We start from the raw sequence: 14780 nt of genomic DNA on the forward strand, positions 1-14780 counted from the left end.
CATTGCATTCACTGTCAAAGTCCTGATGATATTGTTTTATGGTTAAATGTAAATGTTGGTTTGGGTTGATGGAGACATGTTTTAAGATATATGTATTTAGTGAGGTATTTATGCAGATATACAAGGGTGACCAGACGTCCTCTTTTCCCCAGAGAACAAAATTACGTCCGATTTTTCTGTCTGCAGGCTTTCCCCCGTCCCATTTCTTGCCATAATCCCTAAATCCTTTATTGAAGTGTTCACTTTGGTGACGTTGTAGAAAGTGGAGCAGGGAGCGCGAGGGTTGAAGTGTTTAAGGGGTCAGACAGTTGAGACCTGAATTGGGGACACACTCGCGACTGTGTGTCCACCGTCCACCGCGGGGAGCAGCTCAGTGTTTTACTGGAATCTCCAACAGAAATGTGGTGAACGTCGTTGAGGTAATATTTATCATTGTCTCTTCTTTGTGTTTGGAGAATGTTTCTGTGACACAGCCTTTTGCTTTCTACTATCTATATATTTAACAAACAGAAAGCCATGTTGTGTGTCTCTATAACGACACGGACACACCTCACCGTTACTGACTTTCTGACGTTATTTTCAGTCAGACCCTTATAGAAATGTAAGTGAGTAATAAATAACTAGTCCCCCAACGACGCTCTGCTTCTTTATCAAGTGTAGATTACTTTACTGTTAAACTAGGGTGACCAGGCGTCCTCTTCTACCCGGACCCTGTTTTTTAAACGTAAAAAAATGTCCGGGCGGAATTTCACAAACGTCCGGCATTTTGTTTTTCTAGAGCTTACATAGAACTTCTAGAAGTTTCGTTCACAAACTAGTCCCGCCCTCCCCTACTCCAATTGGTTCGCTTGAGTGAGAAGGGGACGTGGTGAAGTAGCCTAAAATCTTCTGATTGGACGGTCTGACTAGCGCTACCGTTATTGGTGGATAACCTTCTCTGTAAACATTTAATTGGTCAGTCTGCACGTCAGTAGTCCTTGTTTACCTCAGGCAAAGCTCATGTACCTAGCAGCTATGCCGAAACGTAAATGTAAGTTCTCGGATGAATTAAAAAAATATTCCCATGTTTTGTGTAGCCTCCCCCGAGACGTGTCCTCTTTTTCACCATCTCAGATCTGGTCATCTTGTTGGTTTCTGGCAAACGACTTACTTTAACGTCGTCTCAACACGGTGCTTCAGTTTTGTAGCTTTGTTTGAACAGAAAATAACAGGCTTTCCCTGATCACAGACTCACTGTCAGCAACTGACAAGATAAACTAGTTTTATAGTTTGTTATTATTTATTATTATTGTTTAAGTTAAATGGAAAGGAATATTATCAGTCCATAAAGGTTTGTCTGCCCCAAGTGTCCTCTTTTTGGAAACCAAAATAGCCGTTTTCGCTTGGTTCTCTTTCTTCTCCGTTCTCGTTTTTTCCGTTTTTACTCGGTTCTCTTCTTTCTCGTTGTGTCTGTTTTGCTGCCTTTAACCTCGTCTTTGCGCTCTCACATAAACAATGGTCCAGTGCTGTGATTGGACAGCCTCAGTCGAAAGGGCGGGGCCATTCCCAAGTCTCTGCACTTGACGTCAGAAGCGGAGCAGAATCAGAACGGCTCTTTTTATCCCATGTTTTCTGACTGAGGCAGCGAACTGAAAACTGACTGGTGGGTGGGGGGTGTTTTGTTTCACAGTGTGTTTCACAGGTGAGCTCCAGTGTAATGTGACAATTCACTGAACAAGGGATTTCTTCATAATGTGTTCCCATTAAGGAGATCATTATTCCTGATATGTTTTCAAGCTGGAATAAAGAGCTGAAGTGTTCCACTTCCTCCTGCACCTGAGTCTCATTATTAGCTAATGAAGGGATCCTCCTGGAGCTGAATCAGGTGTGTTAGAGTCATATAGCTGTGTATTAGAGGCTGTAATTACATTTCCATAATTAGAACAGGGGAACACCAGCCTGGACGCAGGTGGCCTACAGCTTTAGAGATGGAAAAGGCTGATAAATGCACTAATAACAGACTCAATAACGGAACACAAATGCATTCACTTTCTAATTTACCAGAGGCTTAAAATGTTTTTGTCCTCTTAAATCCTTTTAGATTTATCATTTGACTTCGCAAAACACTGTCTATGTCCCAGAGAATCTGGAGCGCTTTTCTACAGCGTGCTGCTGACACAGAGCAGAGCTCGTATAAGGTCCACAGAACACTATGCCCAGTGGCTGTAGAGACTGTTACCACAGCAGAAGAACCTAGTGACTACAAAGCCTCTTTCGGACTTGCACTACAGTCCTACAAATGCCTGTGAGGTTTGTTGTGTATTTAAATATTCAGAAAGAACAGCTCAAACTGGGTCAGAACATCCAAACTCTGTCTAAAGCTGACCTTCGCATATTTCAGGTTCTCCTAAAGAGTGGACATGCTACATTCCGGAAGTGTGAAGCCCAGTCTTCTGGTCATTCTCCCAGTCCTTGGCTTTCTGGAAGAGGAATCCTAATTGTGTGCAGGTATGTGATTGAGTGGAGTCTGGGGCGGGCAGTTTCAGGACCCTTTTGCTCATTAAAGACACCAAAGTGTCACTGGGAGAAGAAATGTGAGTCAGTCCTGATTTCACATCACTCCACTAAGCAGAACATGTACACAATCAGTCAGCAGGAGACTTGGACCGCTTTACTCGTTCTTTCAGACGTACGCAGGGCACAGTAAATGGACCTGGTGGGTCTTCGGGGCTAAGGTGCAACATATACAACAGTGCAAAGGGCCAGACTCTTTAGAAAAATGTACTGCACATGGTTCTTTAAGCTCTGCAAGGAACGGTCCACTATAGATCCTTAGAGAATCATGTCTGGGAAAGGTAAAGGTTTAAAGAGCATTTACATAATGCAAAAGCCGCATAGCACTGGAATATTTACATCATAGCATATCATACCCCTCTCTCTCTGTATATATCATATACAAATATTATTTTTAATTCCAGATAAAACAGATATTATTTACAAGTTAGATTTCTCATCATAAGGATTTTGGGTTGTTTTTGGGTTGGTATTTTTGGCCATGGCCTTACATTTCATTGAATAAGAAGAGAACTGTGTATTTAAATTTGCATTAAAATATTTTCTCTCTCTTGTAAAGTCCTGAGTAAATGAGAATATTACATTTTAAAGTATTATAACATAATAGGTAATAATATAACTCCAGTATTTCCTGACTGCCAGTAAGTAGAGAGCAAAGAATGAGCGCTTTCACTCCTGGCCACTGGGGGGCAGTGTTGCTCTTTGGAGGATCAGATCAAATTGTTTATTTATTTATTTTTTATTTAGCGGCTGAAATGTGGAGGAATTTTCTGTTGTTTTCTGGAACTGTAAATGTTTGAGAATGTTTTGTATTGTGAATGAACTGCACTCTTCCACAGGAATCTTTATATATTTATTCTGAGAAACTACGAAATATGTGTACGTAAGTTTTTAAGCCTTCGTCAGTGCTCGTTAAGTGAATATAGTCACAATCTGAGATCTAGACTAGAACCGAGTAGTGGAGAGACTCATTAATTTTAGTCTCAGACTGAACAGCTTTATCATTTAGAGTCAGGGCTGAGGAGGAATATTAATAGACGAGTGTGTACTCTCGGCACCTCTGAACAGTGGGGTGTGTGTTACTCTGGTGGGATTAAGTGTGTGAGTACACCGTGTGCAGAAATGCATAATGCTTCCACTTCAGAAGATCAAAAACATCTTTGTTCATCGTCTGAGCGAGCACGAGTGAACAAACACACACCTACAGTATGTTGGAGGGGCAAAGTGATAAATATAAATCATGCAGTGAAGTTAAACAGGTCGAGTTGGAAACTTCACACGCCTTTCTCTGATTAAGTCATTTACTGTGGTTGTAGATTAATTGATTCATAAATATCATGGGTATATAGTTGTCTCACAAATTTCCAATCAATTCTTAGTCATGTGCAGCTCCCCTAGTTAGCTGTTAGCTGTTAGCAGTTAACTGAACCCCCTCATCATACACAACACTAGTAGTCTTTTTCCACTAACATGGAGCCGATTCGCTTCCCATTCAAAAACCTAATCTGGAACCGTTTGGCCCGTTTCCAATGACACAAATGGGTTCTTGGAATCAAACAACAGTGGGCTCTTCAGCAGGAAACATGATGGCTTCCATGGGCGAGTCAGGATAAAGAAGCTCCAGAAAGAGCTCAGAGCCTCAAATAAAGTTATGGTGCCGTGGAGCTGTCTGGGTCATTTACAGAGTGCCGTCCTCGGTGGTGTTCTGGGTAAAGACCAGAGAACCAGACGGGTCTGTGGAGTTCTTTCTTCTGAAAATTGGAAATGACCCATTACCTGATTTCTGATTTGGAAAGAAAATCGGGAAATCTAGGGAAATAAAAACATGGAAATGTTGCATCTGTGTGTTTCTGGAGCAGAGTCTGCTGCATTTCTTCACTGTTTACAAGCTCCTCAGGACGACTCAGAACTCTGAATTCACCCACAGCGATGCTAGAAACGACCAGCCCCCCCATGTGCCCCCCACAAATGACATATCCTTGGTTCCCATGTAAACTAGTGGAAACACGGGGGGGCGGGCGGTTCCCTGGAGAACACCAAGGTTCCAAGAATCCAGAAGGTAACTGGTTTTTGTGAATAAAGGGATAAGGGAGGATGAGGGCAGCTCAACACACTGGAGGAGAGAGGAGACTGCCCAGGTCCATCACATCAGCCAAAAGCCCCCCCAGCACCATGCCTTGAGGAGCTGCAGGAAGCTATCCCACTCACTGACAGAGGGTGAGGTATTCAAGGCATATCCAGTGACCGAACCAGCGACCTCCTAACGATAAGACCAAGGCCTCCACTGCTATGGGAAGGCTTTACATTAGAAGTAGTGGAACATAGCTGTGTGGATTTGATGGCATTCCACCACAAACACCAGTAAGGTCAGGTTCTGGTTCTGGAACCAGAGGACACCAATTCACTGCTGATTCCACACAATGCTCCAGCGTAGAGTCAGGGCAGCTCTAAGAGCTCCAGAGAATCCCACTCTCACTTTCTATAGAGATTAAACAAGCTGGGTCCATCTTAAAGCAGTTTGACTCTATACTGTGCTTTTATCCTGAAGCCTCCTGCCCTCTCTCTTGTTACTGTGGTTGGTAACAGCTCTGAAGAAAGGAGGACAGAAGATAAGAGAAGAAGAGCCAATTACGAAGAGCACCCCACTGTACTGGTTTGTGGGGAGAAGAGCGAGGTCATTATTCCATCCTTCTCTCTCTCTCTCTGTCGGATAGCGAAGTGCCTGAAGGGGAGGTGTACGTTCTCTCTCTTTTATTCCCTCTCTCTTTCTGCTGGTCACCAGACTGTGACCGTATGCTGCCGCTGACCAGCTGTAACACACTGACCCAGGGGCGGACCTCAGTCCCATCACAGCGTGTCGTATCAGAAACAACACACTCGAGTCTATTACGCTTCTGCAGCTGCTCTTCTTTTGTTTTTCGTTTCCTTTTCTCAGTGGAAGGATGGACACCAGCACCTGTGGATTTCTGTCAACCTCCTCTCTCTCTCTCTCTCTCTCTCTCTCTCTTTCTCTCTCTCTCTCTCTCTGTGACACTCACACACTTTATCTCCGTCACTCACCTCCTGCTAAATTGCATTTTTTACTTCCTGCTGCTTCTTTCTCTCCCTCATTTTGTTCCCTTCATCCCACTCTTCTCTTGTCACTTACTTTCTCTCTCTCTCTCCCTCCCTCTGTTCTTTTCCTTCATTTTAACCTTTTTATTCCTGTCACTTTCTTGCTCCTTTTTCTCTCTGCCTGTTTCTGTGTCAATTTCTCTCCACCTTTCTCTCCATCTCCTTCCATCTCTGTCACTGTCTCCTCGATTCTTTCTCTCCTTTTTCCCCTCTCCCCTCTTTTCTCTTTGACTTTTCTCACTGTCTTTTCTCTACCTTCTCTCTCTCTCTCTCTCTCTCTCTCTCTCTCATCTGGGTAAGCTCCACACACTGCGGTCCACTTAAAAAGATGAATGAATAAATGATAGGATGAATAACAGGAACAAGCGCTCATTTCCTTTTGTTGCAGAAGTTAACGTTGAGTACTTTGGATCATTTCTGTTCGTCATGAATCATTCACGCATTGTAAAGGCCAGGTGACAGGGGCCTCCTCACAGAAACGAGCACACACACATGCATCAGTGTGTGCCCCCCCCCCCGTTGGCTTTTGTGTGTGTGTGTGTGTGTCCCAGAGCTGATATGAGGCCTGGTCACACTCAGGCTGAGGCACGGAGGACATCTCCCCAGATGGTCTGCCATTTTTGGGGAGGGTGACCTTTACCTAATGGACCACTCCATCATGAGCACGGACACAGCGCCGGAGATTGGTGTCATTTAATCTTCGGCTCAGTTATTATTAGTCTTTTCATGAACTTCTCCTGCTTTAGCGGCGACATGATGAGCTTCTCCTGCAGGCGCCGGGGCAGGAGTTCGCTGTCTGAGCCGACAGTGGGCTTAGGATGAAAGCATCCAGTCGGACCTCGTCGGCATAATGAGCGTCTAATGAAAAGCCTGTCCGGGACAGAGGGAACCGTAGGGAACCTTTATAGGGAAAGGACGTCCTGTTCCTTCAGGTTGTTCTCGGGTTCCTCAGAGTGCAATATTTTCCCTCATTTTAAGGCAAGGCTGCTCTATTCTTCTTGGTTGTTTTTCACATTCCTCAGTGTGAGGTTGTCCCTTGCTTAAAGACAAAGCCACACTGTTCCTCCTGGTTGGTTTGGGTTCTTTGCGATGTAAGGACAAGACAGCCCTGTTCCTCCAGGTTTGAGTTTCCCTGCCAGGTTTGTCAGGAGTTTGAGTTCCTCTGGGTCCAGGGCTCACAGACAAAGCCATGGCTCTCTGTGACACACTCAACACTGTATTATAACCTGATGTATACAAATGAGCGAAGGAGGAAACCCTGCTGTCCTCCGGAGGATTGTTTGAGGAGCTGACAATACCCCGTCATCCGGGACACACACCTGTACCTCAGCGATTAGGACAAAGACAGCTGCCAGGAGAGAAAATGAGGCCCTGAATGCTCTTCGTTTACAAAATTATAGGAGGAGAATGAGGAAACACACACACAGAGGAAACCTTTGCTGAGAGAGAGAGAGATTCCTCAGTGACACCTATTTATGGCACATTAAGATAAATTGCTCGTCCTACTTTCTTTCGGTGAAACGTCTTTCTGCAGAAAATCCTCGGCTGATTGTTTGTGGCATTTAACGACGGCGTTAGAAAGAGTGGAAATAAAGCTGCTGCCTGAAAAACATCAACAAACAGCGAGTAGTGGGTTTTCCAGCCACAGAGTTTTTGCGTATTGAATAAAAAAGGCCCAAAATGTGCAAAAGCACCTGAATATCACAGTTATTGTTAACCTCAGACAAAAAGAGCGATGGACAGGTTTTCCTGAATGAACAATGAGGTTTGTACCTACATGCGGCACAGCGCCGGACCCCTAGACTGAGCCTGACCTGGAGGCTTTTACTGACCTCCCCCCCTCCACGCTTCAGGACCATTCTGTTTTCATCCCCCCACCACCTGAGCTTCTATTAGAGCATGTGTACAATTATACAGCACTGTGTAAAGTCAGAGACCACACGGCATTTTACTTTCCTCTTAAAACTTTAGGAACACGCTCTATACGACAGAAACCACACAGAACCCTCTTCACATAAATATTAAATGAACGTGTTTGGTTTAAACAGCTGTAAAAACTATTCTGATCAAAGTATAACGCACTCAGATCTCTCCCTCTCTGACTCGTGATCTCTGGCCCCTGATCACGGAGCTGACGCCATCTGGAGATTATTTGCAGAAGTGAAGTGGGTGGAAACACAACTTGTTTTTTCAGTCAGCATTTCTTTATTGTGCAAAATGTTTGATGGAAACCCAGCTACAGTTTGCGAAAGGTGTGAAGCTGCTTGTGTTTTTAGTTATCATTGTGCAGACGTGTTTCTGATAAAGTGGCCAGTGAGTGTCAGTAGAAGGGGGGTGTTTCTGATAAAGTGGCCAGTGAGTGTCAGTAGGGGGGGGGTTCTGATAAAGTGGCCAGTGAGTGTCAGTAGAAAGGGGGTGTTTCTGATAAAGTGGCCAGTGAGTGTCAGTAGAAGGGGGGTGTTTCTGATAAAGTGGCCAGTGAGTGTCAGTAGGGGGGGGGTGTTTCTGATAAAGTGGCCAGTGAGTGTCAGTAGAAAGGGGGTGTTTCTGATAAAGTGGCCAGTGAGTGTCAGTAGAAGGGGGGTGTTTCTGATAAAGTGGCCAGTGAGTGTCAGTAGAAAGGGGGTGTTTCTGATAAAGTGGCCAGTGAGTGTCAGTAGAAAGGGGGTGTTTCTGATAAAGTGGCCAGTGAGTGTCAGTAGGGGGGGGGGTGTTTCTGATAAAGTGGACAGTGAGTGTCAGTAGAAGGGTCCTGTAACTGTAGAGCTTTATAAACCGTGAGAGAACTCTGAAAGCTGCTGTGTATTAAAGAAAGAGTGGAACGCCATTCTGCTGAGATTTGTCTGGAGTCCCAGCTGTGCTGGAGCACGCATCAGAGTAAAAATAGTCACAAACACAATGCGTTTCGGAGCGGAGAAGTCTCTGGTGAGCTGGACAGGAATGTAAAAACAGTGCTTTAGTTTTATCAAAGAGCCTTTTGAAGTTTAAGGTGGACTGTAGCAGACTGTAGCAGCACCGTGAGCCAAAGGCTAGAGACCCTCTTTCACACACTGTGAAATGGCCTTAACCAGATTTAGACCAGATCAGACACGGGGCCTTTATGTTCTCACAGAGGTCTGGATTTATCTCATGCAGAGACGGAGCTTACACACACACGCACGCGCACTCATACACACACTCACACACAGTCTGCGTTCCTCTACTTCCGCTAATGTCTTTGCATGGTCATTATTTAATTCAAAACCCTGTTTCTCCTGCGTATTCCTGAGAGTCGTGTGTAAACACAGTGATGGAGTGTGTTCTGGTTTTAGAGAATTTTCCAGAATCAGAGCAGTGGACAGTGGAAGTGAATGGAACCAGACGTCCTTCTCAAAAAGCCCCTCACAGAAAGTGAGGACAGTAGACGGTGGGGGACAGTGGAGGTGAATGGAACCAGACGTCCTCCTCTAAAAGCCCCTCACAGAAAGTGAGGACAGTAGACGGTGGGGGACAGTGGAGGTGAATGGAACCAGACGTCCTTCTCAAAAAGCCCCTCACAGAAAGTGAGGACAGTAGACGGTGGGGGACAGTGGACAATGGAGGTGAATGGAACCAGACGTCCTCCTCTAAAAGCCCCCCACAGAAAGTGAGGACAGTAGACGGTGGGGGACAGTGGACAATGGAGGTGAATGGAACCAGACGTCCTCCTCTAAAAACTCCTTACATTGTCCCTTACATAATCACACACTCACGTCCTTAGTCAATCACTCAGTCTCATTCTCTCACTCACACACGTAGTAGTGCTATTTCTCACACACTCTCACATTTAGGGACAGCTTCACTAGGGGGTGCTGTTTTGCTTGGTGTCATTGACACTGTGTCCTTCTTTATTAATTTTCACGTGAGCTGCCGATTTCCATCCACCAGGGGGCAGAGCGAATTCTGGTGAGGAGAAGTGTGTGGAGTCAGTGACGCTGCAAACATCTGCAAAGTTCCAGCACAAATTAGGAGTGAAGCGATGTGGCGATCACCAATGGGAAGCGAGGAGGAAACAACTGGAGTTCAGGATCACGCTCAGACGACGAGAGACCAACGACCCGAACGGTGAGGGGTGAGAAATGGCTGCGGGGGGGACACGTGTCCTACAGCGGAGTAATCCCCAAAGACAACTCCTTCTGTTCAGATTTCTCCTCGTTAACATCAGCAGCTTCACCCCCAGCCCCTCGGCGTCTGTTTACCGCCGCGCCGCTGAATTACGCTGAAACGTGGAACAAAATGGAAATAATTCTGCTTTAATGTGTACAACTACATAAAGCACGCAGTGTGTCCACGCTCTTCACGAGGAGACAACACGTCCCCCTTTCCTCTGCCTCGGGGAGGGATAGGAGGACGGTAACGAGGCGGATGGATACGCTTTTCAGTGTCGCCTGCTCAGGCCTATTTCAGGTTCATTTCCACACTCTCAGTTTCATGCTCCCTCTCCACCTTGCTACTCATTTCTCCCATTCTTTCTCTTCTTCTCTGCTGTTCCTCTCTCCAAATCTTTCCTTTGTTTCTCTTCTTTCTCTCCTGCTCATTCCACATCTCTTTTTCACTTTTCATCCCTCTCTATCTCTCTCTTCTTATTTTCCTCTTAATATCCTTCACCCTCTCGCTTCTCTTTCTCTCTCCCTCGCTTCTCTTTCTCTCTCTCCCTCACTTCTCTCTCTCACCCTCACTTCTCTCTCTCACCCTCGCTTCTCTCTCTCACCCTCGCTTCTCTTTCTCTCTCCCTCGCTTCTCTCTCTCTCTCCCTCGCTTCTCTCTCTCTCCCCCTCGCTTCTTTTTCCCTCTCTCTCTCTCTCCCCCTTGCTTCTCTCTCTCTCTCTCTCTCCCTCGCTTCTCTCTCTCTCTCTCCCCCTTGTTTCTCTCTCTCTCTCTCCCTCGCTTCTTTCTCTCTCTCTCTCTCTCTCCCTCGCTTCTTTCTCTCTCTCTCTCTCTCTCTCTCTCCCCCTTGCTTCTCTCTCTCTCTCCCCCTTGCTTCTCTCTCTCTCTCCCTCGCTTCTTTCTCTCTCTCTCTCTCTCTCTCTCTCCCCCTTGCTTCTCTCTCTCTCTCCCCCTTGCTTCTCTCTCTCTCTCCCTCGCTTCTCTCTCTCTCTCTCTCTCTCTCTCTCTCTCTCTCTCTCTCTCTCTCTCTCTCTCCCTCGCTTCTCTCTCTCTCTCTGACAGATCTAGGGCTGGGTGCTAATGGCTGGTTCCTGAAGCAGTGAGTCTGTAAACTGGTTTATTCTCTCTGCGCCCTGCTTCCTTCATCAGGAGGACTCCCTTCTTCCTTTTCCACGTTGTTACTTGAGGCAGTGACTTACAAAAAGGTTCCTTCCTCCTACTGTATCTTTCTGGGTTATTCCGGCTGGAAATAAAACTCAGGACATGCTGGGTCAGACCGAGCTGAGGCTCGGAATTAGTTCAGCTAAAAATGTACACAGTTTCCCCCTTTATCCCAAATGTAGTCCATCAGCACAGACATGTGGGGTGTCTGGAGCTTCTTTAGTTCTGCACTGGAGATACGAGGCTAATGCAGCTAAGCAGAGATATCACAAAAGAGGAGGAGATCGACAAACTGGGTGAAGATGGAATGGAAACACACATCGGTTGTCTTATGAAAAGTCCACTCTGAATAAAAAAGATCCAAGTGATTTAATGGTTAAAGCAAAGTGAAGATAAAGAGCACATTTTGTGCAGTGTTAGCCTCGTAGCTTGTACAGTAGCCTCGTGGTTCCAATGCTAAAACAAACAAAACAAATTCCAGACACCAGTTGTTTATATTTTTACTTGAAACATTTCTTTAATTCGTTAAAAAGAACCCCAGTAATATCTACCTCCGAGGGTAGTTTGGACACAACCGAGCTCAACACACTTGGAGGAGAACACTAATACCCACTTCTGTTATGTTGGATAACGAGCACCTGTTCTCACAATCTCCCTAGATGTTTACACACTTGCTGTAGCTGAATACAGCGCCAGAGCCACATACAAACTGTCAGAGCCATGACAGGGTCATTGTTTATACTTTGTTTACCGTGAAGTCAGACCAGAGTGAGATATAACACTGTGTAAATGTTATCGAGTTCAGAGCCGTCCTGATGAGCTACATGAGTAACGTAACTAACGCAGAGCCAAACACAGCCCCAGAAACACACACAAACAGAGCATGTTCCTGTTTTATTTCCTTTTATTAATTTATATGAAACATTGTAAATGACCCCGTCCAGCTCCACTGGGAGATAACGTTGTGTCTTGAGTTACTGAACTGCGACACACCCACGGACCACGTCTTGATTCACGCTGAAGAATCTACTCTTCTTTGGTTCCAGGCGGGAACTAACTATTCTGGTTCGTGAACCAGTTTATGTCGGTGGAAATGCACCAAACGGTTTCAAATTTAGTTCCCGAACTGGAACCGTTCCCCTGAGAGTCTCTGCTCTTCTGAGAAGATTCTACAATAGATGTTGGGAAATTTCTGTGAGGATTTGATTGCATTCAGCTTTAGGAATATTAATGAAGTCATCCCAGTCATCCTTTTTTTTCTAACGTCCAGAAAAAAGCAGGGTAATGTTTCACACAAACATCGGTCTGATCACAGTAAGACACTGAAAAACACACCTCTGTGAGCCGGGGGGAGGGGGGGGGGGGCTTTAGAAGAGGGGATTTCTTTAAATGGGACAGAACAGTGTGTCACGGTTAATCAGCTGAGTTTGAGGTGGGGGCTGTACACTGGATAAATGAGATTTTTCAACACAACAGTCACAGGCATCAAACATGAAATGAGGCTCATGTTCGTCCCCAGAGTGTTGCTTCATGACAAGTTATGCAACACAACACACATATGACATGTGCCATAACACGCCCACACTTCCCACGACACACACACACACACACACTCCCTGCTGCATCCTGCTCTCTTACACTCTGTACAAGCTGTCACTGCTGCTGTGAAACATTCATTCACTGTATTTACTATTAATGAAAACATGAATTTATAAACTATGGATGGAGGACGTTGACAAGACAGTGAACTAGATCTGTGTCCAGCTGTACCCAAACCGGGAGTGTGTGTGTGTGTGTGTGTGTGTGTGAATATATATACAATAAAAATCAGCTCAGATGGCTGAGATTCCCTCTGGTGAATAATTGAACATGTGTTCATGTCCTATTTCTCGGCAGGTCTCAGGAGGCTGAGGGCAATTTGGTCTCCGTCCCAAAATAGCTCAGAGAAGAGCAAACAAGCAAAACCCAGAGCAGAGATTCCTCCAGTCAGCCTCCTTACCTCATACACACTGTAACACCATCGCTACTTCACTGTTTCACGCACTCACCCAGTCACTCAGACAGAGTTTTTGTCTGAAGTGTGTCTTTACATGAACTTCCTGATGAGCTGGTGCTGCTTTGTACTGCCTCAGGGTCCGGTCTGATCTGGAGAACAGGTCTGACTCAGGGAAGCTCCTGTTGCAGTTTGACGTCTGATGCCGCGGGTTTTCAGCTTGGCTTTTATCTTTTAGAAAGAAGACACCAGCGCGACTCTGAGCTTCAGAGGGGAGTTTTTTTCTCCTTCTCTTTCCTTTAAAAGTCCAGTCAGGAAGAGCACCTGAAGACTGGCCTTGTGATTTCTGTGTTTGCAGCAATTGAACGAATGGTGCTTTTCCACTGCAGGGTCCCTAGTCGACTGTACTCTGCTTTTATTTTACATCAGGTGAATATGGTCCTGGTTCTGGAAGCGGGTTCTTGTTTAGCTCTGTTCTCTCGTGGTTCAGAGCGAGTCGAGTAGGGACTAAACCGTGGCGTGTAAACCTTGCAGAGCGCTGATCGTCCAGAGAGAGTCGTCACTCTACGCCACGCAACGCAGACGACCAGCACCAACTCTCCATCTGTAAAATCTCCAGCTGCAGCAGAGATCACGTTTGTTTTTATCCGACTCACGATGGCAGCTCGTAAAATGACGCCGTGGTCTTTTGAAGAGGTTCAAACGCTCCTTGGATCGGTGGCCGACGAAAGAATCCAGCAAGAGCTGGACGCTGCAACAAGGAAGGAACAAACTCTACTGATGTGTCTGAACTGATGACGGAGCTGTGTTCAGTCCCAAACAACAACAACACGGCAATACACCATGAGTAAACACCGCTTAACGTTACCACCGCCGTTGTTGTGGTTTCCAAAGCCCAATGTTTCCGTTAGAGACAGGGTTTTGAGATGATACTGGATACTTTTTGTGGGGACTGTAGGGGGGTTATAATGAAAAAAACAAGAGACCAAGCAAGTAGAGCCAAGTGGAGTCCAGTACAGGCTGAAATGATCTGTTTTTCACTGATTCTATGTTTATGTGCTGACTGAGGATGATGCTCTTCTGTGATTTTCTCACAACATCAGACTCTTTAGCTCCAGTTTTAAAGTAAAACCACAAACCTCAGACCCTGCAAATGTTGCAGAATTAATGCTTTAATATGTTCTCACCCCAGGAGAGTGGAGGTGAAGCCAGGACAGAGGGCAGCCCGCTCCACCTCGCCTCTCATTCTCCTGAGAGTTTCCACCCCACGTTTCTGTCCTTGACACAAATTTGAGAAGATGGGCTCGATTAAATTGGTTGGGGATTGAAGATGGGTTCTGGGCTGCTTGGCATTCTGGGAAAGGAAAGCTCATATTAAAGCATAAATAGGCAAGAGCCGGAGAAAACAGATCAGCGGTTCCAGACACATTAACTCTGTAAACGACAGGCTCGGTGTTCACTTAATAAGCTTAAGACTGATTATTCAGTATCTACCAACAATTATTTAGAATCTGTGATTAAATATTCAGTATCCTTTATTAATTATTTAGAATCTGTTGATTAAATATTCAGTATCTTTTATAAATTATTCAGAATCTGTGATTAAATATTCAGTATCTTTTATTAATTATTTAGAATCTGTGATTAAATATTCGTTTTTTATAATTATTTAGAATCTGTGATTAAATATTCAGTATCTTTTATAAATTATTCAGAATCTGTGATTAAATATTCAGTATCTTTTATTAATTATTTAGAATCTGATTAAATATTCAGTATCTTTTAATTATTTAGAATCTGTGATTAAATATTCAGTATCTTTTATAATTATTTA

The 14780-nt window shown here is 45.0% G+C and overlaps 1 long non-coding RNA gene across 5 annotated transcripts; it reads left to right on the top strand.

Moving 5' to 3' along the window:
- The first annotated feature begins 192 nt into the window (after nucleotides 1-192).
- LOC136709497 (uncharacterized) lies at nucleotides 193-14554 on the top strand. Of its 5 annotated transcripts, none has more exons than XR_010804498.1 (5): nucleotides 345-419; nucleotides 1777-1864; nucleotides 2121-2289; nucleotides 2381-2487; nucleotides 8979-9088. It is a non-coding gene; the product is annotated as an uncharacterized lncRNA (long non-coding RNA). The 5 variants fall into 5 exon arrangements; XR_010804499.1 differs by lacking the exons at nucleotides 345-419; nucleotides 8979-9088 and adding exons at nucleotides 9574-9750; nucleotides 12850-14554 and having other exon boundaries at nucleotides 1662-1864; XR_010804500.1 differs by lacking the exon at nucleotides 1777-1864 and having other exon boundaries at nucleotides 193-419; nucleotides 2081-2289.
- The last annotated feature ends 226 nt before the right edge of the window (nucleotides 14555-14780 follow it).

Source organism: Hoplias malabaricus, chromosome 1 (genome assembly GCF_029633855.1).
Source record: "Hoplias malabaricus isolate fHopMal1 chromosome 1, fHopMal1.hap1, whole genome shotgun sequence".
NCBI lineage: Eukaryota > Metazoa > Chordata > Actinopteri > Characiformes > Erythrinidae > Hoplias > Hoplias malabaricus.